This window comes from Meles meles, chromosome 1 (assembly GCF_922984935.1).
Source record: "Meles meles chromosome 1, mMelMel3.1 paternal haplotype, whole genome shotgun sequence".
Lineage (NCBI taxonomy): Eukaryota > Metazoa > Chordata > Mammalia > Carnivora > Mustelidae > Meles > Meles meles.
In genome coordinates, this window is record NC_060066.1 from 145300367 (window position 1) to 145323423 (window position 23057).

Sequence of the window (23057 nt, forward strand, 5' to 3'; positions counted from 1 at the left end):
GAGCTACCAATATCCATGTTCTCTACCTCATGGAGAAATCTCATCTGCAGTAGAATAGAATGTGGTCAAATGTGCCGAGGGAGGAAGAGGTGAGAGAAGGAGACAGAGAATGCAGGCAAATATTTTTTCAGGACAATATGATGGAAGCAATAAAAGGCCAGGAGAGGTGAGAGTATAGTTATTTTTTAAAAGAGTTTATTTATTTATTTGAGAGAATGAGAGAGCAGGGGAGGAACAGAGGGAGAGGGACAAGTAGATTGTGCATTGAGCATGGAGCCTGATGCAGGGATCGATCCCATGACCCCGAGATCATGACCTGAGCCAAAATCAAGAGTGGATTGACTCAGCCACCCAGGCGCCCAGAGAGTATACATGAAGAAGTGCTTATAATGCAAGACCATGGACTCTAAGCTACGTAAGGAAGGAATAAGAATCTGAGGAATGGAGACAAACAGAGCGAGAGGACAGTAGGGTCAAATGAACTATGTGCCTAGAGGAGTAGAAGAATGGTTTGAGCTGAGGTATAAGAAGGCAAGTGCAGGAAATATAGAAGTAATACACTTGAAACTGAGATAACTGAGGAGTACAGTTGTTAGTGACAGGGTCTAAGGATAACTGGGTTGGTGGCTGAAATGGTGTGACAGAGGAAATGACCACTGCAAATAGAGAGGCTGAGGAATGGAGAGGCCATGAGATTGGATGGGCCATTCAGGTAGGAAAATGGAAGAGAGAAAGAGAGCATACCTAGTGTTGAAATGTCGAAGAACTGTGGGAGTGTCCTGGAGGATGGGAGAGGGCCACTGCAAGAGGGTCTAAAGGGAGGTGCAGTCTGATGGCATCAAATTCAAGGCAGCTCATGGGTGAGATCAAGGAAGAGACCATAGTTTGGAAGTGGCAGGGAGAAGAAAGAAGAGGATCTGTACCACCTTCTGGCCCGGTTGGTACATGGTGTGAGAAAGGAAATGGCTGCCATGATGAGGGCTGCTGGGAATTCAGCATCCTCGGGAAAAGCCAGGTTTCCCTCTGAGCCAGAAGGTGAAGGGCCTGGTCAGAAAAGAGTGTGGGTATAGGGCACTTTTCTGATGACAGAGCCATGACAGGTTATGATTTGAGCGGTAAATTTGACTTGGGAAACTTGGGCTTCTTGAGGTCACCAAGATAAACATCTAGACAAGATGGGGTGCCCTGGTGGCAGCTTAAAGTGAGGGGATAATTAATTCTAATTATCCTTAGAACTTGACTCAGGCAACTCTTAGATGAGGAGAAAAGAAGAATTAAATTCATTGGAATCCAGATGATCCAATAAGCTGTCCATCCTTCTTCCTTAACAGCTGGAATTGGGCCCCTTCTTATCCCCACTGATTCTGTCCTGACTTAGGTCCTCATTACTTCTTTCCTGGGTTATTATAGTTGCCTCCTAATGGGTTTCTCTTGCTGACCTTGCCTCTCTCTAGTCCATTCTCTACCACCTCTGCCAGAGTGTTCTAAGTCACTCATTTAATCAGTCACTTTCTCTGTTCTAACCCCACTGAGGGCTGCTCTAAAGGCTTCAAGATAAGATCCGAACTTCTTGAGGGGAATGGCCTTCAGTGAGCTGACCCTTGTTCTGTCCTGCAGCATCATGGAGCCCAACTCTCCCACGGGCTCAGGCTGTTCTCTTTGTCTGCAATGTTCAGCCCCCTCCCTGTTCACTTGATTACCTTTATATTCATTCTTTTAAAATAGAATTCAAATCTTTCAAAGAGTATACAAGAAAACAGCCATCCTAGTTATTCTGAGGAGGGAAACTGGGCATCCTGGTGGGGTGGGGATAAGAAGTACGGGGGAACCTTTCATAACATGCCCCTTTGCACATCTTGGATTTTATGCCATATGAATGCATTGCCTCATCTTTAAAAGTAATGAAATGTAAGAAAAAATTTAAAGCATCAAATGGACCAAAAAAAAAAAAAAAAGATATATTTAACTGTTTCCTCCTCTCTCAAATCTTCCCCAACTAGAGACTTCCTTCCATTGAGCTATCACTGTGCTTTCTATGTTCCTCTAGCACAGCGTTTATCAGCCCATATTGTAATAATTGCAAACAAGTAAGCAGACTTCATACTATCATAGCCTAGAAGCTCCTGGAGGAAAGGGACCCAGTCTTAATCATTTTTGACTCTCTGGCACCTTACCTCCAAGCTTTGGTACATAACAGGTGCTTGGTAAAAGTTTGTGAAATTAATGAATGAATAGAATTTCTGTGCAAAAGGGAATAAGTGATGTGGAAATAATCCTGGTTATTTTTACAAATGATGATATCAGCCTAGAGATGTTATTTATTAAGGATTGGTAGCAGAATAAAACTAAGAATCGAAGTTCTCTGGAGTCTAATTTTAGCCCTAAAATAAATTATAAGACTTTCACTCTAAGATAGCCAATATGGTATGAATGGTATCTACATATTTGACCCGAGGCCCTGGATTTTCAGGGAATTTCTGATTTTTAGTAAACTGCTAGTTTAACCTCCAAAGAACACTTTTATGTATTAGGTCATGGGTCCTAATTTGGCTTCAGAAATCATAAAACCTAAGTACCTCATAAATTTGACTTTAGAAATCATATAATCTGGGGTGCCTGGGTGACTCCATTGTTTGAGTGTCTGACTCTTGGATTTGGCTCAGGTCGTGATCTTGAGGTTGTGGGATGGAGCCCTGGGTTGGACTCTGGGCTCGGCAAGGGGTCTTGTTTGTCCCTCTCCCTCTGCTCCGGCCCCACTTATGCTCTCTCTCACTCAAGTAAATAAATAAAATCTTTAAAAAAAAAAAAAAGAAAGAAATCATATAACCTAAGTAGCTCATAGAACAGGCTTATATTGACAGAACTCCCAGGAAAATCTTGTAGTACAACTCTTTATCTTAAATGTGGTTTTAAAAGCTATGTTTTATGTTACACTTTCCTCAAACACACAGTGTGGTAGGCATAGCTGTCCACAGTGTCTGTAGAGATGAAAGAACAGCATAGGAAAAAGTGCCCACGTCCACTCAAAATGGTATATTCAGTTGTCATTTGTCAACATTTACTTGCAGACTCTCCAGGGCATGAAAGCAGTGACCAATTTTATTTTATTTCACACGGAAGTCCTGTTTTTATGGTTAAATGGTAGTGTTAGTGATTACCTGGGCTAGATTTTAATTGGCCGAGGAAGATCTTCTGGGACTTCATGATCAGTGGTCTTCAAACTTTGTGCTTACACACCTCCCTGAAAGAATTTTGAAAAGAACTTGTATCCCTCCCATGTTTTTATGTCGCCACTTATGATTTTTCATCATAACTTTGCAATGGGTGTGATTTCTAGTGTATTGCAACTCTTGAGGTTTTAAAATAAAGTTGTTAGGTCTTTTTCTATGTATCCTAAAGAATTTAAATCCCACAGAAGTTGTTACCCAACATTACTCACTTAGATATATATATAAACTAGCCCTTCTTTAAAACAGTCAGAAAATTTATATTTTTTCTTCTTCTTGAACTCATTTCTGATTTCCCCCACCGAATGGCATTTCATTATGTATTTTCTTTTTTTTTTTTCCCATTTTATTTATTTTTTCAGCGTAACAGTATTCATTCTTTTTGCACAACACCCAGTGCTACATGCAAAACGTGCCCTCCCCATTACCCACCACCTGTTCCCCCAACCTCCCACCCCTGACCCTTCAAAACCCTCAGGTTGTTTTTCAGAGTCCATAGTCTCTTATGGTTCGCCTCCCCTCCCCAATGTCCATAGCCCCCTCCCCCTCTCCCAATCCCACCTCCCCCCAGCAACCCCCAGTTTGTTTTGTGAGATTAAGAGTCATTTATGGTTTGTCTCCCTCCCAATCCCATCTTGTTTCATTTATTCTTCTCCTATCCCCCTACCCCCCCATGTTGCTTCTCCATGTCCTCATATCAGGGAGATCATATGATAGTTGTCTTCATTATGTATTTTCATGCTTGAAACATTTTTATCGATCATTACCTCATTCTGTGTAGAGTGGACATTTTAACTACATATTTGCATAATTTTATTCCATGCGATTTCAGGTTCTAGGTGTTAAAAATGTCTCTGGATGGAGTTATCACTAAGATTATTCATCGTACACAATTGATCAAATGGTGGCTATATTAAAAATTGATAACTACCTTGAAATATAAAATATAAGAACTTATTGGAAATGTATGTGTGACTGAAATGGAAGGGGCCTTTTCTTTTCCAGGGGATTTGTGTATGAATATTATTTATATTCTGAGTGTATTACTGAGATCTGCTCTGATTCTATTCATGCATTTGACACTGTTTGTGTGGATAGAAATGCTGAGGTGCTTTGTTCACAGAAATAAGTAGTGGGAATGGGAGGAATTTGCTGTAGTGGTGTTACTCAATTCTTTGAATTCTCCATTATGTGCCAAAAGTCATGTGATGATCTATCATTTGAATTATTTTTAAAGCCCTGTCAGGAGACAGTTCACCACTCATCATAGTCATCTCTTCCTCAGGACTAACACAGGCTTCTAATTTTCCGTGTTTTGTACACCTGGGTCAAAGCACCAAAGGAAGGAGTGGGATCTGTGAGAACTGACTTTCTTTTGCTAAGTAGAAAAATGGCAGCTGTGGAAAGGGGTTGGAAAAGAGACCGCAAACCTGTTCTCAGGCAGATACGTTTTAGGAAAGTAGAAATTGAGGCTGTGGAATTCTCTTCAAAATATACCCATGCTCTGTACCACTTGGAGAGCTCTGTACCACTTGGAGAGCCCCGTGTACATGGGCGGAGGGTAGTGACCCCAGTTCAAAAATTACTCTTCACCAATCAGCAGGCATTTGAACAAAAATGATTGGACAGCACCAGAGATGAAGGCGGTCCTAAGAGGTTGGTAATGACAGGGTGGTTAAGGGAAAGGACCTGTGAGCCCCAGTTCTGAAAGGTACCTTCTGTGTGATTTTGCACAAATTATTTAACCTCTCCCTGCTTAAATCCTGACTTAGAAATAAAGGCAATAATGATACCTGCTTCATAGGGTTGTCATGAGGATTAAATCAATTCATACGCAAGGCACTTAGAATGCTTGAGCAGTAGTCACCACTCAGTACATCATCAGCCTTAATACTAGGAAATGATTAAATATGACACGAAAGTGAGGGCGATAACTCCTGAGGAAGTTAAAATTTACTACTACTTCGCTATTACTGGTGTAGTTGATACATTAGCGAAAAGGGAAGTTTCCACAGCAAATATGTGGCAGAGCGAATATTCTCGCCCAGGGTTTGCACTCTTAACCATCAGGCTACGCGGCCTTTCCAAACACAAGGGCAACAAAAATAAATGAAAAAGAAAGTGGATGAGTTGTAAAGTTATTCTCCCGCGGTCAAAAAGCAGCCCTACGTTAGGCAAAATGTATAGTATGCTTATTTGCATCGTGGAATGAAAAGCGTTCGATATATTCTCTCCTCGTCTTCTGTAAACACAGAAAAGTTCCATTATTTCCATTTAGGACACCGCCCCTCCCCCCTGCACAAATACTTATTACTAAATATATCAACCAACTTTTGGTGCTTAGAGGTTTGGGGGTTTTGCCTTGCTACTGTCACTGGGGCCTCAGGCAGATCATGTTCATCACTTTTATCTTTGTTAGATAAAAATTAGAGGGTTTTTTTGGATATTATTTTATTTCTTTGGTATTTCTAATTGTCCCCTCCCCCTACTCCATTCTAAGTTTGGGTTTTATGTTTGATAGCATATACCATAAGTTGAAAAACACAACAAAGAGCTTGAAACCCCTCATTTGAATAACATCGACTTCAGGAACAGCTGCTAAGATAAAATAAATCCAAGAGAGCTCAGCAACCAAAATGCAATTGCTTTTCTTTTTAAAGGGACAGGCAGATTCACATGTGATTCTCTGTCTTAGGCTGTTACTTTAAATCAATACCATATTTTAATTGATATCGGAGTTTTTCAAATCTGAAATTTGATGTGGACAGTTCACCCAGCAGATATTTACACAGTATTTCAACTTGAGCAATTATTTGATGACATCATTGATAGTGGTTTCTAAAGCAGGAAATAAAATCCATCAGGAACCAAGCCTCCAGATTTCTTCTTCACTGAGACTGCAGGAGAAGGAACTTTGCCTAGCAAGATATAAATAATGAAATAAAAAAGAAGTTTAAAAGTAATATAAAATAGAATAAAATAAATAAAAATTTATTTATGAATAAATAAATAGAATAAAAAGATATGAAGTATTTTGTTGATTGCAACACTCAGCCTTTGGTATTATGATTCCTATTAGAAAAAACTCTTCGTTAAAATAGTTTTATATAAAATCTGGGTTATTTATTCTTTTTAAGATTTTATTTATTGGGGAGAGAGAGAACATGAGTAGGAGGAAGGGCAGAGGGAGAGGGAGAAGCAGACTCCCTGCTGATCAGGGACCCCCCCCCACAACATGGGGGAGATCTTGACCTGAGCCGAAGGCAGACACTTAAGTGACTGAACCACCCAGGGTCCCCAAGACTGGGTTTTAAATGATAATAAGTAAAAGTCTTCTAAGACTATCCAACATATTAAAATATGATCTTATAGAATGCATAATAATAAAGAGATCATTTGTTCTATAAAGATATCATTTGCCTACAAAAAGATTTATTATAGTTTTCTCTGAAACACCTGGTTTCACTAGAACCTTTAGAATATGATTTGATTTCTGAATGAATAATTTACACATGACTTTTTCTGAAAAATATCTGTAACCTATAAAGCAAGTACTAGGAAGAAAACGGTGGTGTGGTCTAAAAATTTCAGAATAGCAAATCATTTTGTGAAAAGCTGTATTGAAATATGCTTTAATTTTTCTGTGGTTTCTGGTCTAGTTAAATTAGTAAAGAAAATATAATTTAGAAAAACATTGATATCCTAGATATATACTTATAGCTCAAATTATAGAAACCATTCTACATTTTACCTGCTTCTTTAATTATTCTACTCAATCACTCCTTTATTAATAATCCCTATACTTCATTTTTCACTTTTTGGCTCACTTGACTATTTCCATTTGTGAGACTTGACTATCATACCCTCTGGTCACTTTATTCGAGTACTATCAGATAGGATGTTTTTGGCTGCAAGTAACAACCTAACCAGCAGTGACCACAAAGCATTTATTACTAAACTGAATGTCCACGGAAAAGGAAGCCTCAGGATGGTTTGGGAGCTCAGTAGTGTCAACATGGACCAAGGCGGCTGGGCTAGTCTTTTAGCCCAAAAAGTCTGACTCAAGAACCTCGGTTACACTCTACTTCTTCTCTAAAATACTTAGACTGTGACTGTTCTGTCTTCCTGGGAGATTCTGAGTTCCCCTTGTGAGCAGGGACCTTATATCCCTCAATGCTTGGCACATGGTAATCATTCAATAAATATTCATTGAACCATTGAGGAAAATTTCAAGGGGAGGGAGACTAGGACTATGTGAAATAAAAGGGTGCGTTGGGGCAGAATTAAATCAGTTACAACTATTCAATTTAATGCTGGATTTTTGTGCTCTGTGGTTTTTAAACAGGGTTCAGTATAACTAAAAAGGATTTGGGGTCATTTATAGTCCCCCCCCCACTTCCTTGGAGAGTCCTTTGTTGACTGATCAGTGCTCTGGGTTTAAATTTGCAAGTTTAGAAGAGAAGAATGAGTCAAATTGCCCAGAGAAAGGTTCAGAAGTCACTGTAGTCAACAAGGTTAGTTTTGTGTATGTGTTTGTGTGTGTACTGGAGGGGTCAGGGGTGGGGGATGGTGGTGGTGAGCAAAAACAAGGTGGCTGAAGGTGACACCCAATGGCAGATATGTATGATTGGTTACTTTTAATTTCTGTATTTTATTATTTTTAAAATTCCAATATGGTTAACATACAGTGGTATATTAGTTTCAGGTGTACAATACAGTGATTCAACAATTCTATACATTACTCAGTGCTCATCACAGCAGACGTACTCATTAATCCCCTCCACCATTTCACCCATCTCCCCAGCCACCTCCTTCTGGTAACCATCAGTTTGTCTCCTATAGTTGAGAGTCTGTTTTTTGGTTTGTCTCTTTTTTACTTCGTTTTGTGTCTTAACTTCTATACGGGTGTGAAGTCATACGGTGTTTGTCTTTCTCTGACTTATTTCAGTTAATATCTTACTCTCTAGATTCATCTTTGTTGTTGCAAATGGCAAGATTTTTTAATGGCTGAGTAATAATCCAGTACATATGTGTCTATATAATTATATATTTATATCTATATCTATCTATCTCTATATATGTGTCACATCTTCTTTATTGATCGGGGAGTTTTTAAAAAATGAAGTGTTATTTATACACTATGTGATGAGACCCCGTAACTTTTCAGTAAAAATATAAAAATCATACACTTAGTAACACTGGATACTAAGGGAGATGAGTTTGTGTCAATGACTTATGTTAACATGCTCTATGTGTTTTATATCAGAATTCAGGACAGTCCCTCTTCATGTTCAAAATGCTCAAAATGATGGCCCAGTGTGTGTGTGTGTGGGGGGGGGTTACGTGTGTTTGCTGCACTTACAAAGGGAAGTATGTGTCTCTCCTGGAAAGGCAGGGTTTGAGAACTACTCTGGTTGATACCTTACCACCTTTCTATGATAGTATCTTACGATCACTTGAGTGATTTATGCATAGCTGAGTTTTGCGCCTCATATTTTAAAATTAACAAATCAATCTGGGGACAAGAGGAGAGTTGGAAACCAAAGTGTGAGAACTTAATTCATCTGGCATTCTTGGTCAGAAAGAAATCTTATGAAAAAGAAAAATACAAGAGCAAAAACACTGAGCAGACCAGACAACAATCTAAAGCACTAAGAATGGGATGCCTGGAAGGTGATCAGGCCATTGCCTACTGTTCTGCGTGTTCGTGGGCGGCACGGTGGGGTGGGGCAGGTCATGTGGATAGTTTTGTTCTGAAATCTTCACCTTGGTGGAGATGAAACGAAAAGGGAACGGCAGTGGTCCGTTTTCCTGAAAACCCAGTAACACTTTGTAAGTGGCTCAGGACTGTCATTTCAAGCTGGATGACTGCTGGCCCAAATCCAGAGAGACTGGCCAGAAGTGAATCATCTTTGGAAATGCAGCACGATGCAGAGAATCAGTCAGCTAGCGAAGGGAGCCCTGTCCAGCCAAGTGGAATGCCATCTTTTAGAAGTCAGAAAGCAGAGTTGGTGGTCTGGTCTCTGCCTTTTGCCAGGCTAGCGGAGGGAAGATGGCCCCGAGGCCTTACTCCAGCTCCTTCTCTCTGTGGAGTACTCCCTCACCACCCCAGCCCACAGGGAGGACTCTGAAGTCTCTTGGGTCTTGAAATCCATCCTAAACCTATTATGCAGTTAATTACAAACAGCCTTAAATTGATCTTGTAAATAAAACGAGGCCATGAATAAGAGAGTTACTGGTACATTATCCAGTAAGACTTTATCCATCGTGCCACCCCTGGAAAGGTGGTCCCGGCCAGAACACAGAATTAATAAAAGTGTTGCCATTAAGGAGAAGTGACTCAGCCCATCTTCTCATCTGTTACAGCATACAGGCTCTGACAAGAAACATTCTCATCTCCGTCCAGAAATTGTTGCGGTTACTGAAGTCATCCAGATGGTATGAAATTGCCACAGAAATCCTTTATAAGTTGGCCCATTACTCTCCAGATTTGAATATACACATCAGGAGCTGTGGGACCTAAACTTTTCCTGTGCTATGTGAAACACTGGTTTCTAAGGCACACATATGAGTAAATAGGGAGTGGGTTATTTATACATATACTAAAGTCAGAGGCTATTTATTTCAGCGGAATGAAAATATTTTAAAATTGCAGGAAGTCATGCTTGTAAAGATTCCTGTATAACAAAAGCTAATGAAATGTAAAGCAGATGTTCCTTACCTCCTATCTCCCTCCCTCCCAATCTCACAATTACTAGTTTGGTCAGCAACCCTTCTGTGCGGGCACGGAGGGGTTGGGGCTGTGGAGACAAGCACACCCAAAGTCCCTGTCTTCAAGGGGCTTCCATTCTTGTGGGTGGAGACAGACCACAAATGAGGAAACAAGTCGACAAATAGAACCAAGCCTGGAAAGCTTACTTTATATATGGAAGTGGGGTCTGAATGATGAAAAAGAATCAAGAATTTAAACCTTTGTGGGAAGAGCCTCCCAGGTGCACTGAATGGTAGGTTCAAAGGGGCCAGAGGACCAAGAAGGGGACAGCTGCAACTCTGGAACTTTGTGTGCCAAAGTGAGATTTCCAGGAGGGGGATAGGGGCCAGATCATGTGTGTACGATTGGGTAGGGAGTTTAATTTCATGCTAAGTACAATGAGAGGCCATCGAAGGTTCTTATTGGGGGTGGGGTGGGGGGAAAACGATCTGATTTTCATTTTTGAAAGACTCTGATGTAGTAGGGCCAAGAAGTCTGAAGACAGTCTGGAAGAGATTCATTCATACACACACACGCACATACAAACATATATATGTATATATATTTTATATATATATATTTTAAATATATATACATATATACACATATACTTTTCTGCAGCATATTGGTGTACATTTTTAGAACTCTTCCTCTTTGAAATTATGTTCAGAATCAGTTTATTGTCTTAGAAAATCAAATACATCTTGTTTTGTGACCTTTATCTATCCAAATGTAGTAACTTTGTTGGAAAAACACACATTTGGCATTTTAACATGGCTCCAGAATGTTTCATTAGATTTGGCTCAGGATAACTTTTGGATTGTTCTAAAACTCAGATTGACTCTTAAAGAAAGAATTCTTTTCAACAAATTCAGTGCCTACTGATGTGATACCTCTTGAGCAGCATCAATGGACTAGGTCATATATATAGCCCGCCAGGGTGATTACTTTGAAATGAAAAACATTCATTTGAAGTTATGTTTCTTTATTTACCAGATAAGTACTGAGCACCAACCACTAAGTACCAGGTACTGTTTTAGGCACTGGGGATACATCAGTGAACAAGCATGTAAGCAGTCTGGAGGAGATAGGCAGAGACAGGATAGGTTAACTCAGCCACTCAGTGGTGTCTGGATTCTGGGTTGCATTTCCTGTATTTTGCTTTCTTTTCTCTCACTATTGTGGGATGTACCACAACAGCTCCAAACATGTCTTGCTCACTGGAGGATGGCCAAAGCAAGAGGTGAGGAAAAGACTTTTAGGTTCTCAGAGATAAAACTCTTCCCCCAAAGTCCAATACCCTCCCACTTCATATTATATACTCCCCAGAATTAAGTCATATGCTCAGCTTCTAAACTGGTGGTCAGGGGGTGCCTGGGTGGCTCAGTGGGTTAAGCCCCTGCCTTCGGCCCATGTCATGATCTCAGGGTCCTGGGATCGAGCCCAGCATCAGGCTCTCTGCTCAGCAGGGAGCCTATTTCCCCCTCTCTCTCTGCTTGCCTCTCTGCCTACTTGTGATTTCTCTCTCTGTGTGTCAAATAAATAGTAAAATCTTTAAAAAAAAAAAAAGATAAACAAACTGGTGGTCAGCAAACAGGGACAGAGCATCAAGACAGGTTTAGACCAGTAGTTCTCAAAGTATAATCTTAGGAACCCTGAGGCAGGGGACATTGCCAACTCCCTTTCAGGGAGAGTGCAGTCAAATCAATTTTAATTATAAGGCTAAAATGTTATTTGTCCTTTTTACTGCCATTCCCTTATGAGTGTATAGTGGAGGAGGCCTGAAATAGTACAACAGGCTGAATTCAGTGGATATAAAAATCAAATGACCTTCCATTAGACCAGACATTAAAGAAATCTACAAATTTTTAAAATCATGACGCTCTTCACTATATTGGAGGAAAATAGTTATTTTCCATAAAAATGTGCCATTTATATTAAGATGTAATTTTTATTTTTTTAAGTAAACTTATTAAATTTTAAAAATTTCTAGTAGTGTAAATATCAATAGATGTAACCCATATAAACAAAAGCTCTTTGAGGCCCTCAATCATTTTTAGGAAAGGAAAGGGTTTTCTGAAACCAAAAAACTGCAAACTGCTATTTTATTCAGACAGATCAGATACATCCTTGGGGGTGGGGGCGGGTCGGAACTTTCCAGAGCTCACCTCAGCCTTACCCAAACGTTCTTAGAATCCAGCTCTGTTAGTGGTTAGGTCACAAAAGTGTGTGCCAGACGCTACTTACTAAATTGATTGATCTCAACTCTTCTACCTACGGAAGAGTGAGCACTCCCTTTTTGATTGTGGCGGGGGGGGGCGGGGGGGGAAGCGGTGGGGAGATGGTCAAAATGAAGCCTTGTTATGTCAAGAAAAAACTGTGACATTAAGCTGTTTCCTAAGATGGGAAGAGGTGTGGAATTTTGCAGGCGGACAGTGCACATTTCAAAACCCCTTTTGGGAGAAGGAGTAACTCCCTTCTGCCCCCATCAGTATTCTAGGTTAGTGGGTTAGGTAATCACTGGTAGTGCTTGGTTTCCTCTTCCCCATTAGCCCTGGGCTCATAGCGTTCGTTAGGAAGATGGGCCCTAACAGGCTCTTTGGGCGTCCTTCACCTGTGCTTACCAGTATCTAGCCAGCTGGTGGCTGATGGCTTAGGCCAAAAGCAAAGACGATTTCGTTGTGCTCGGAAGTTGTCACCACGGCGCGCTCATTTTCTTGTCTCAGTCTTTCATCCAGGATTGGGGGTCAGTGCGTGGACACTGGGGGCGGGGGAGATGGGGCACTACCCCTTCCCTTGTCCCTCAGTGTTCATGTTTCTTGTTTTTGTCTCATACTATTTAGGTTTCAAAGTGCTCTCAGGAGCCTCCTTAAAACACCAAACCTGCTTCTCCCCTCTTGAGTAAATTCACTGGCTTCACTAAAAACAAAATCCATCAAAGCACATCTTTGTGTTTATAACTCAACTTGTATGCCTGCGATTTCACCATCTGATCCCCTTCTTTTCTCTGGCCCCTTTTCCTCCCTGGAGAATTTTAGGCTGACATGGAATAGGGGAGGAGCGGATCTGACCCTGGCTACCGGTGCCGCACAGGCATTCATTCTCTCTGCACATAATTTGCCGAGTGGGTGTGGGACATTTCTGCATCAACTTGTAGTTCACGGGGGCCATCTGTTAGTATTCTCGCTTTTTTCTGCCTAGGTCCTTTTCTTTGCCCTAATTTTACATCTAACTTTCCCTGGGTTGGGTTGTTTGCAACCACAATCCCCGACGCCTGACGCTCCCTTCCCCTGGGCCTGACCTAATTCTGGGTGCCGGCTGTTGTTTGGTTTATTTCTCCACTTTTGCCAGCGCACGTGGGTCTTCTGGGAGCCTCACTTTTGCTTCTCGGGTGGGTGCTGGGGTTCACTGAGGCTCGGAACACGCGCCTTAAAGCAACCACGACTCGCTTCCCCCACGGAGCCCAGGGGCCCCAGCTCTGCCCGCGTTAAGGAGGGGGCGAGGAGCAGGGCCCGGCCGGGTGAATCACAGGGCGTAACAGGTGCCGCAGCCGCAGCTGCGCCCGCATCCCGCTCCGGCTCTAGGGATAAGGTTTTCTTTTTCTCTAGGTTTTTTTGGAAGGGGGGGAGGAGACTCCGGGGGCCAATGCAGGCCGCGGTTGTTCATCGCCTAGCAACTGGCGGAGCCAATGGGAGGCGGCTGGGCCTGCGGCGCCGGCGGCGCGGGGGCGGGGTGGGAACCTAGAGAACCTGCCGAGGCAGAGGGTGGCCGCGAGGGGCGGAGCGAAGCCAGGCCGGGGGCGGGGAAGGCGGGAGCCCGAGGCGGAGGCGGGGCCGCAGGCGCGGGGCGCTGTGTGCCGCCGCGCCTGTGCGGGCCCTCGGGGTTGCGCGAGCCGGTCTAGGACGGCGAGGGGTGCCTCCCCTCCGCTCTCGGGGGCCGTGACGGTGAGCGCTCCCCCAGCGACGGGGATTGTGACGCGCCCGCCCGAAGAGGGGCGGGGGCGCCGGCGGAGTCTGGGTCGGGCGCCGGCGGGGAGCCGGAGGGCGGGCGCGGAGGTGAGCGCCGGCACCTGGCTCGGCGCCCCGCTTCTCGGCGAGAGGCTCGGCGCGGCCGTTGGGGCCGTTGGAGGAGGCGGGCGAGCCTTGACCCCGGCCGTGCCTGGAGGAGGAGATGGGAGGTAGGTGCCAGCTCGGGTCCGCTCCCGCCGCCTGTCGCCGCACTGCTCCCGCGGGAGGGCTCTGGACCGGGGAGCCCCAAACCTTCTCTGGGATGGAGAGAGGGTGGCGCCTGGTGTGGGATGACGAGCGACGCGGGGACGGGGGGAGGAGGGGATGGCCAGTTTGGGGCTGCGGTGTGTCGCTCGCGGAGGCTGCGGAGTTTGCCGGCTTCGGGATTTGTTGGGGCGAGCCGCAAGAGGCAGTCCTTAGAATGAGTTACTGAGTGGCCCGTGGCCGCTGCAGGGGAAGAGATCTAGTAAAAAGTCAAGGGGAAGAGCTTACATCATCTGATCAGCAGGCAAGTGTGAAAATATTTTGGTATAGAATTTTATAGTCAAGAACTGCAAACCGAATTGTGAGCTCCCTGCCCGCTTTTGAGCCTATGCTGGTCGCGTTTTGCAAGTCACTTGGTCCCAGGAAATGGAATCGGCTAAATAATTTGTGCTTAGCACATGTAATGGGAGGGGGGGGGGGAATCTTCAGATTGTTACCTCATTCCAAGGTCCATAGTTGTGATTGCCAAAATGTCATCTTGCAACGCTGATGTAGTTCTTGTTGAATCGTTGAGAATTGAGATTTCCCTCTGGGGTGGGGAGCCTCATGGGGAGAGGATTAGAAGAGGCAGTTCTCCAGAGTGGATCAGAAGTGTAAGTGGAAGCTACCTGCAGTTTGAGATTGTTGGGCTTCCCTGACAACACAGATTAGAGTCTGTCTCTGGAGTTGGTTGTGAATGATGGGTGCCTTGGAACATTGCGTGGCTTGGGAGAAAATTCTGGTAGCCTTGATCCTGAACTGAAAGGTTGGTGTGACTTGACACATTTAAGAGACTGAATAAAATTTAAACAGGAGGAGCGATCTGGAGAGAAACAAAAATGCCGTTAGAGTTAAACTTTAAGTAAAGCTGTCTTGAAATTTAGAAGAAGTTAGAGGTAGATTTAGGAACTTGGATTCAGTCAGCAAAAGTTAATCCATCAAAACTCCTCTCCCAGAGCTCTCATAACACAGAGGCCTGGGGAGCTTAGGTTATTCATTCACACTAAACAAGTAAAAGCTAATGACCAATTTGACCCACTGTTGTGCTTGCTGTCAGTGAAAGTTCCTCAAACAAAATGGTCTTTTGAAAAGAATTAGCAGCGGGTGGTTAAAATGAAGGCTCTTTGGGGGGCTTGTGGGGCCTCTTCAGCTAAGTCATTTTATCCCTTCCTTCCCTTCTCTTTCCCCATCTGTGCAATGAAGATAAAAAAGCCCCAGGATTAAGTAACATGGGTGCAGCAGCTTGTAGATAATTGCAGAGACTGTTATTGTAAGATGAAATGTGAAGATCTCCTCATAACACATCGTGCCTTGTGACAAGACTTGTTAAAGCACATTCCCTTCCAGACATGCTGAGGCGCTATATGAGAAACTACAGTGTTCCCTGTTCGGATGATTTGTCAGAAGCCTGAAGGCCACCACAAAGATGGTATTCTTGGGTTCTCAAACAACCTGATCCAGCTGCTTTTTGGCAAAGCTGGATATGACACGGGTTTCATTAAAGTAGACATTTGAGTCTTTTGTGTAGTATGCACCTACAGATTAAAGGTTGAAAGGTACTGACCCAGAGTTGTGTGATTTTAATTGATTTCCCATCCTTAAATTGGAGACATTCCAAAGCGTTTTAAGTGATTTGTGGGGGGGGGGGGGGTCTTTTACAGTAGTTGCGAATATGTCTTATTGGTTTGACTGTTTGCTCAGGACACCAAGGTTTTGATTCTCTGAGGGCTTTTTTCGTGTCTTTGGTGATGGTGATTATGATTAGCTGGTAATGAATTCACAAGTTAATGAGATGAGCTAGAATAGAGAAGTGCACCATTCATTATTGCTAACGGAAAACAACCTGAAATCTTTACTTTTGGTAGTAGGTCTCAGCAGTATACATGGTACCAGCAGAAGTATTGGATCATGCTTTAATAAACGCTTACAGAGCTGCTTCTTGCCAGGCATAAAGAGAGAAAAGATGAGTGTTGCCTTGAGGAGTTTGTTTTTAGGAAATTAACAGTTAAGTAAGGGAGAGAGAGCAAAAATAGAAGATGAAAATTGCAAATATGACAAGGCTTTAGGACGGGAAATTTCAGCTGTGTCTTGACAGAAGAGAAGGAGTTCACCTGGTGTGTGCATGGTGTCGCGTTCTGCAGAATACACTGTTGAGGAAGTACTGGTGGATTGGTCGTTGGAGGCAGGTGCTGGGTGTGAGTGATAAGGTTAGAGAACAGGGCTGTGACCTTTGGCCAGTAGGTGCTAGGGCACCTTTAAATGATAAATGATCCAGGGAAGGTACATTTGATTTTTAGAAGGGTATTTCCACCAAAATCGATGATTTGAATAATCTGAAAATGTTCTGAACACAGTCTAAGTAGCATCTAAGAGACATCAGTCCTACTCAGCAATTAAATACTAGAAAAATATTTCATTGAAGCCCGCAGAAACTTGAGGAAGGCAGAAATGACTATTCACACAACCAAGTTTTATTGAGTATGTTTTACTTTTAAGATTGGGGGAACAGGTATACAAAAATAAAAAAGATACGGCTCCATTTTCAAGCAACTTGCAATGTGGTAAGAGCTAATAAAATTATAATGCAGTACAGAATCTTAGTATCCTAAGGGCCATGGGAGAAAAAAAAGATTCCAGCAGTGTAGGATTCTGAGATGAGAGAAGTCACAAACTCTTTCAAATTAAAAATAAGTTCTTAAGTAGAAATTAAACTACAACCAGTTAGCCAGTAATATTTACAGTTCTCATCTGTTAACTCTTGCTTCCCACATTGCCCTCCCTCCCTCTAACTCTGCTGAGTCAGATTTTGGTTTTGACTATCATACTATTAGCTACGCAGTCTTAGGTTACTCTTGGAGCTTATTTTCTCTGTGTCTTAGTCTCATTTGTAAATTAGGAATAATAATATCTACTTCTTAGGGAAGAAGAATATCTACATATTATTATTCCTAATTTACAAATGAGAATGTGATTAAATAAGAAATGTGATTAAATAAGAAAATATGTTAATATCCAGAATGGTGACTGGAAAAATAAATTTATCGAGTATTTAATATTATTTATATTTGATATAAAATGCTATAATTGAATAGGAACTGACTCAAGGACAGATTTTTTTTTTTTTTAGTTGCTAGTGAGTACGTGAGCATCTAATAAAACCTTTCTACGTCTAAAGAAGTCTGTTTTCACATTCTGTGAAATAAAGCTTTGTGAGCAAATGATTTATTGTCTCCTTTTCTTATTTGCTGATCACTTTTCTAAAATCCGATTTTCATTTCTACTGCTCAGCTTTGTCATAAGGTCACTAATTGCTAAATCCACCATATTTTTCTATTCAGATCTTGCTCTTTCATGGCATTGCTGCTGTTCATCACCCCATCCTCTTTAAAAAAATGTTTCCCCTTGGCTTTCCTAAAACCCACCCCAGTTTTTATCTCCTATATCTAGGTCCCCTTGGCTCACCTGCTACATGTTGATGTTCTTTGGGGTTCTTTCTGCTGCCTCTTTTTTCTTTTTCTTTTTTGCTTTTTGTTTTTTGCCTCTTTTTCTGTATGGATTCAACTACCACATACATGCTGATGACTCCCTAATTCTGCCCTGACGTCTTTTGATCTCCAAGCCCTAGAGTTTTATCTCCATGTAAATATCTTATGAGGGTGTCCCTAAACCCAATAAGTTCTACATTGAGCTCATTATCATCACATACTTAACCAAACCCAATTTTTTAAACTTACTCCTCTGTTCTCTTTATCTAAGTGACTTTGTTCTCTGTCTACTACCAAAGACTGACTTTTACATGAGAGAATAAATGCCTCCCTTTTGTATATGTGCTGCCGAAGTGAGCACAAGCCTCCCTTTTGTATACTCGTCACCATGTTTGTCAGTTCAACTTCTGAAGTATTTACCTGTCCTTCACAATTCTCATTGTCATGGCTAAGTCTATCAGCCAGGCCCTGACCATTAATTGCCTAGTTAGGTATAATATTTTTGTGCCAGGGCTGCTGGAAATGGAAACTTAATGTTTTGGAAACATCAAGTTGGGAGGAGATTGCTGGAAGTGTATTACTCTAAAGAAATCATAGCACTGTAGATGAATTTAAAATCAGGTGTAGAATTTAACAAGTGGCCAGTAGCTACCTGCTATCCAAGATGGGTACCAGACATTGCATCTGCTCTTTATCTGAGATTTAGTCTATGTTATGAGGATTCCAGTCTTGAGTTTGTTGGTCCTTTGTCAGTAGATTATTTGCTTGTCTGTACTTTCCTATCTACAGGTTGTCATCTTCAACATTAATCTTTTATTCTGTATTCAAGTTTTTAGAAATATCCTTGCACGTAAGATCTAAAATATAAACTCAAGAAGACATCCTAGAAATCTTCAATAAATGCAACCCATCATCAGCTGTGTTATTTTATAATGAAGAGTTGGGCCCAGAGAATTTATATCATTTACTTGGGATACTTGCTGAGAGTCAAGGGAAGGACAGGATCTGTGAGGCTTTGGAATCATATATAGCTAGTTTTTATTCTTAGCTTCCATATTATTAAAAGCTAGGTTTTTATTTCCTCCCCCAGGTTTGTAAGTAGGCAAGTTACTTAATCTCTCTGAGTGATTCTTCCATCAATAAAATGGTAATCTACGTCTTCCTTTCTGGGGCCATTGTAAGGATAGCATAGCTGATGACCCACATCACCTGAAAGTTGCGCCGCCCAACCCCCCCTCCAGTTTCTTGTACTTAACGTACAGGAGTTTCAAGTCTTCCCTCCTTGTCCATGGATCCCATGTAGATCTGAATGGCTCCATAGGTGGTCTGAAACTATAGCCAAAACTGCTTGTTCTTGTACTTTTAAGATGGGAGAGTCACTGGCTTTGGATTCTATGACCCAAAACAGGTTAGCCCCTGCCTTGGCGGTTGTCAGGCTGAGGACCCAGAGCCCTTAGTGTGTCATAGCCAGGACTGGGTAGAATTTAGAAGTGTTTGACATATTTGAGGAACGATGTATATATATATTTTTTTAATTTTTTATTTTTTAGAAGATTATGAGACAGAGTGCACACACACGTGCATGCATGCATGCACACATGAATGGGGGTTTAGGGGTAGAGGAAGAGGGAGAAGCAGATTCCCTGCCAAGCAGGGAGCCCGATGGGCTCAGTCCTGGGACCCTGAGATCATGACCTGAGCCAAAGGCAGCTGCTTAGCTGACTGAGCCACCCAGGTGGTCCTTTATTTTTTATTATTATTTTTTTTAATGTAGGCTCCACTTGGAGCCCAGTGCGGGGCTTGAACTCATGACCCTGAGATTAAGACCTGAGTTGAGATCAAGAGTCAGATGCTTAACCAACTGAGGCACCCAGGCACCCCCTACATTAAAAAAGAAAGAAAGAAAGAAAGAAAGAAAGAAAGAAAGAAAGAAAGAACGAACTTTCAGGTACAAAGAATTAGTTATATGGCTTGGTTTAGGACATATTTTCATAACTGATCTGTTTACTTAGTTTTAATACTAAGTACTACCTACCATAAGTAGGACCTTGACAATAATCACTATATGACCATTTGGGCCCATCCAGCCCTTTATCCTACTTGTCTTACCTGAGGCAACTGTTTACTGAATCTTTTTTTTTTTTTTTTAAGATTTATTAATTTAAGAGAGAGAGACAGAGACAGAGTGTGAGTTGGGGGAGGAGCAGAAGGAGAGGGACAAGCAGACTCTGCTGAGCCCCAGCTGGATGCAAGGCTTGTTTGCATGACACTGAGATCAAAACCTGAGCCAAAATCAAGAGTCAGTCACTCAACTTCCTGAGCCACCCAGGCACCCCCTGTTTACTGAATCTTACAGCCATCATTCCCTTGGTATCTTTTAAAACATAGTTTTACTACATCTCTGAGTTTTCCAAACACATTCACAATTAATGCCTATGTTACAGGCCCTGTCTTCTGAGGCGTTTTTCACTTACTATAATGCTGAAATTCATCCACTTAGTGTTTGCTGACAGTCCTCTAGATAGTGTGTCACTGCAGTTTCTGATTGTGGCATGAGATTCCGTTTTGCATATGTGCCACAGTTTACTCATCCTCCTGTGGAGGGGTGTTCACGTTGCTTCCAGGGTCATGCTCTTGTGCTCCTTGGCTCCTGTGAGGATGCCACTGTTGATGTTCCTGCCTCTTGGCACTAGATGCAAGAGTCTCTCTGAGATTTGTAGCTAGACGTATACTTGCTGGGTTATAGAGTGTGTGAATAGGATATATCAATCTCACCTGCCAAATTTGTTTCTCAGAGGTTCTTACACCCACCGAGGTTTAGTAAGCCTTAGCCAGACACGCTCTAGGACTGTTAAGTTCAGCCTCCACCGAGTACTCTGGAACACTTTTGCATTATTGCTGAAATCCATTCTGCAGCAGCACCCTTAAGTAAGAATCCTTCTGGCATTCCATATTCTAAACTGATTAAGTAGAATTCTAACTTCTTCTGAAGCACATTCTTTAGAGTAGAACCATGATCTCAAGTTTGATACATCAGAATCCCATGGAGGTTCTGTTAGAACCCTGATTTGTAGGTCCCACTCCCAGAGGTTCTGAGTGGGACTTGAGAATTTGCATTTTTTAAAAAAGAATGTTGTTTAAGAGAGACATTTTATTTGAGATCATGACCTGATTTGAAGTCAGAAGCTTAACTGAGCCACCCAGGTCCTGGAGAATTTGCATTTTTAACAATTTCCTAGGTGCTATATTGATGTCACTAGTCCTGGGACCACAATTTGAGAACTGTAACTGAATTTGAGCTGAGTCATTGAAAAAGCTACTACAGATACATGATTACAGTATAACAAATTCATGAATTATGGTAGGTTTTGTTGTTGTTATTACTGTTATTCCGGTTGTCTTTAATACATTTAGGAATAAAATATCAATGAATGGTAACTTTTTTTTACTTAATTGTTTTTTAAGATTTTATTTATTTATTGACAGACAGAGATCACAAATAGGCAGAGAGGCAGGCAGAAAGAGAGGGTGAAGCAGGCTCCCTGCTGAGCAGAGAGCCTGATATGGAGCTCGATCCCAGTACCCTGAGATCATGACCTGAGCCGAAGGCAGAGGCTTCAACACAGGCACCGTTTTTACTTGATCTTATTGGCTACTTTCAACCTTACAAAGTAAAATAGATGTTAAAACAGTGCTTCTTTTTTGTTCTTAATCCTCTTGTAAGAATATGATGCTTTCTTACATGCACATTGGAAGAATTTGAAAGTGGTGGACCATCTCTAAATGGTCATGTTCTTGATTGATACACAAGGCCACCTTGCTGCTTCTCTGGCACCAATCAAGACTGAATTGAACGCCCTTCCAAGGTGCAGCGTGGCTTAAATGTGGATTCTTGTCTATCACAGTATTAAAGGAGTATACCTCACACTAATACGTCATTGAACTTAGTTGACATTTGTTCAGCGAATGTTTTATTGGATCCTACCATGGGTCATTTATGATAGTTCATGGCAAAGCAGAGTACAAACAGTATGATACCAGGCCTGTTGATCAGGAGCTCCATTTAGATGGTGGGAGAGAAGTTTCACTACAGGGAGATCTACCTGGAAGCACAAATAGAAGGGAATGGCAGTTCGGGGAAAGCCTGGCAATTTGACATCTCTATTCACTAGATTTTTCAAAAATAATGCTTTTTAATGGCTCTAACATTTAATGTTTTGTCTGCTCTTATGCAGTTCACATCCCTGTTACTCATTTGGAATAAGAATGATCTGATTGTAATTTTATCTCAAGGTGACTTGATAGAAAAGTGAGTACCTGTGTGTGTGTTCAGTTTGAAAAGCAGCTTACGTACTATATATTCCCTCATCTCCTACAATAAAGACAGTAGGGTGTAATAGTTAAATGTGTTAGAATCTTGGCTTTGTCACATTCTAGCTGTGTGACCTCAGGCAAGAAAGCTCTCTGGTTCTCAGTTTTGTCCTCTGTAATGGGGTGGATAACTCTTTGGGCTATTGTGGGAGTAAATGAGTTAATACACGTAAAATGCTTTAAATTGTTCCTTATAAATGGTTTATGCTTAATAAATTGTTATTAGGATTTGTTTGAAAGACAAACAAAAAAACGACAACTAACAAATCATTTGGGGAGCCACGACCAAAACAGATGATAAGATTAGCAATAGAAGTCAGTGTACAAAGAAATATCAGATGGTGTGGCATAACTCTAAGTACACACCTCTGTGACTTCATCAGCTGCTCTCTTGAAGGAGAGAAATACACCTATCAGTTGCTTGAGTCATGGAAGGTTGGCAGAGTAAGAACATTATTTTTTGAACAGAATCTCAATAGTTATAAATCAAAGTCAGTTTCTCCCCTCTTTTCTCCTACCAAGTTTAGATTATAACTAAACCAGAGGAGCAGTTCCCCTTTGCCAGGTCTGCCAGTACTCTTTCTGTCTTTCCTCTTCACAGCCATTGGGGTTTGGGGAGGGGAGGTGGGGCAAGTCTTCCCTGATGGGCTAGATCCCCACAGATAATGCTCCGACAAAGCAGGGCCTCAATGTGAAGACTTGTATGCATGAATGTGTGGGAATGGTGCTGGAAGTGTTAATTCATTGGTGGAAAGAATTTATCATTTGTCTAAGTTATTTCCACTTAAAGGGTAAGGGTGCTACCATCTGGGATTGAGGTGGGAGTATTTCCACACACAGTATCTCATTAATTCTGCATGAATCCACTGCCTCTAAGAATTTTACAAAATAATCCATGCCCCTAAAACACTCCAGCTGTATCAAAAATGTACTATTGAAGAAGTGAATGTAGGTTAGGTCCACCCCTCCCAAT

At 41.9% G+C, this 23057-nt stretch overlaps 1 protein-coding gene across 10 annotated transcripts in view; it reads left to right on the forward strand.

Moving 5' to 3' along the window:
* Nucleotides 1-13793: 13793 nt before the first annotated feature.
* Nucleotides 13794-23057, forward strand: part of LOC123951185 (SSX family member 2 interacting protein) — a 47182-nt gene continuing 37918 nt past the window's right edge. For 4 of the 10 annotated variants that reach the window (XM_046019931.1, XM_046019933.1, XM_046019938.1 and 1 more), the window contains exon 1: nt 13795-14155. The gene's annotated coding sequence lies outside the window, so the exon portion shown is untranslated. Of the gene's footprint in view, nt 14156-14374; nt 14494-23057 lie in introns of those variants that run through there. The other 6 variants (XM_046019934.1, XM_046019940.1, XM_046019941.1 and 3 more) reach the window with 3 other exon arrangements.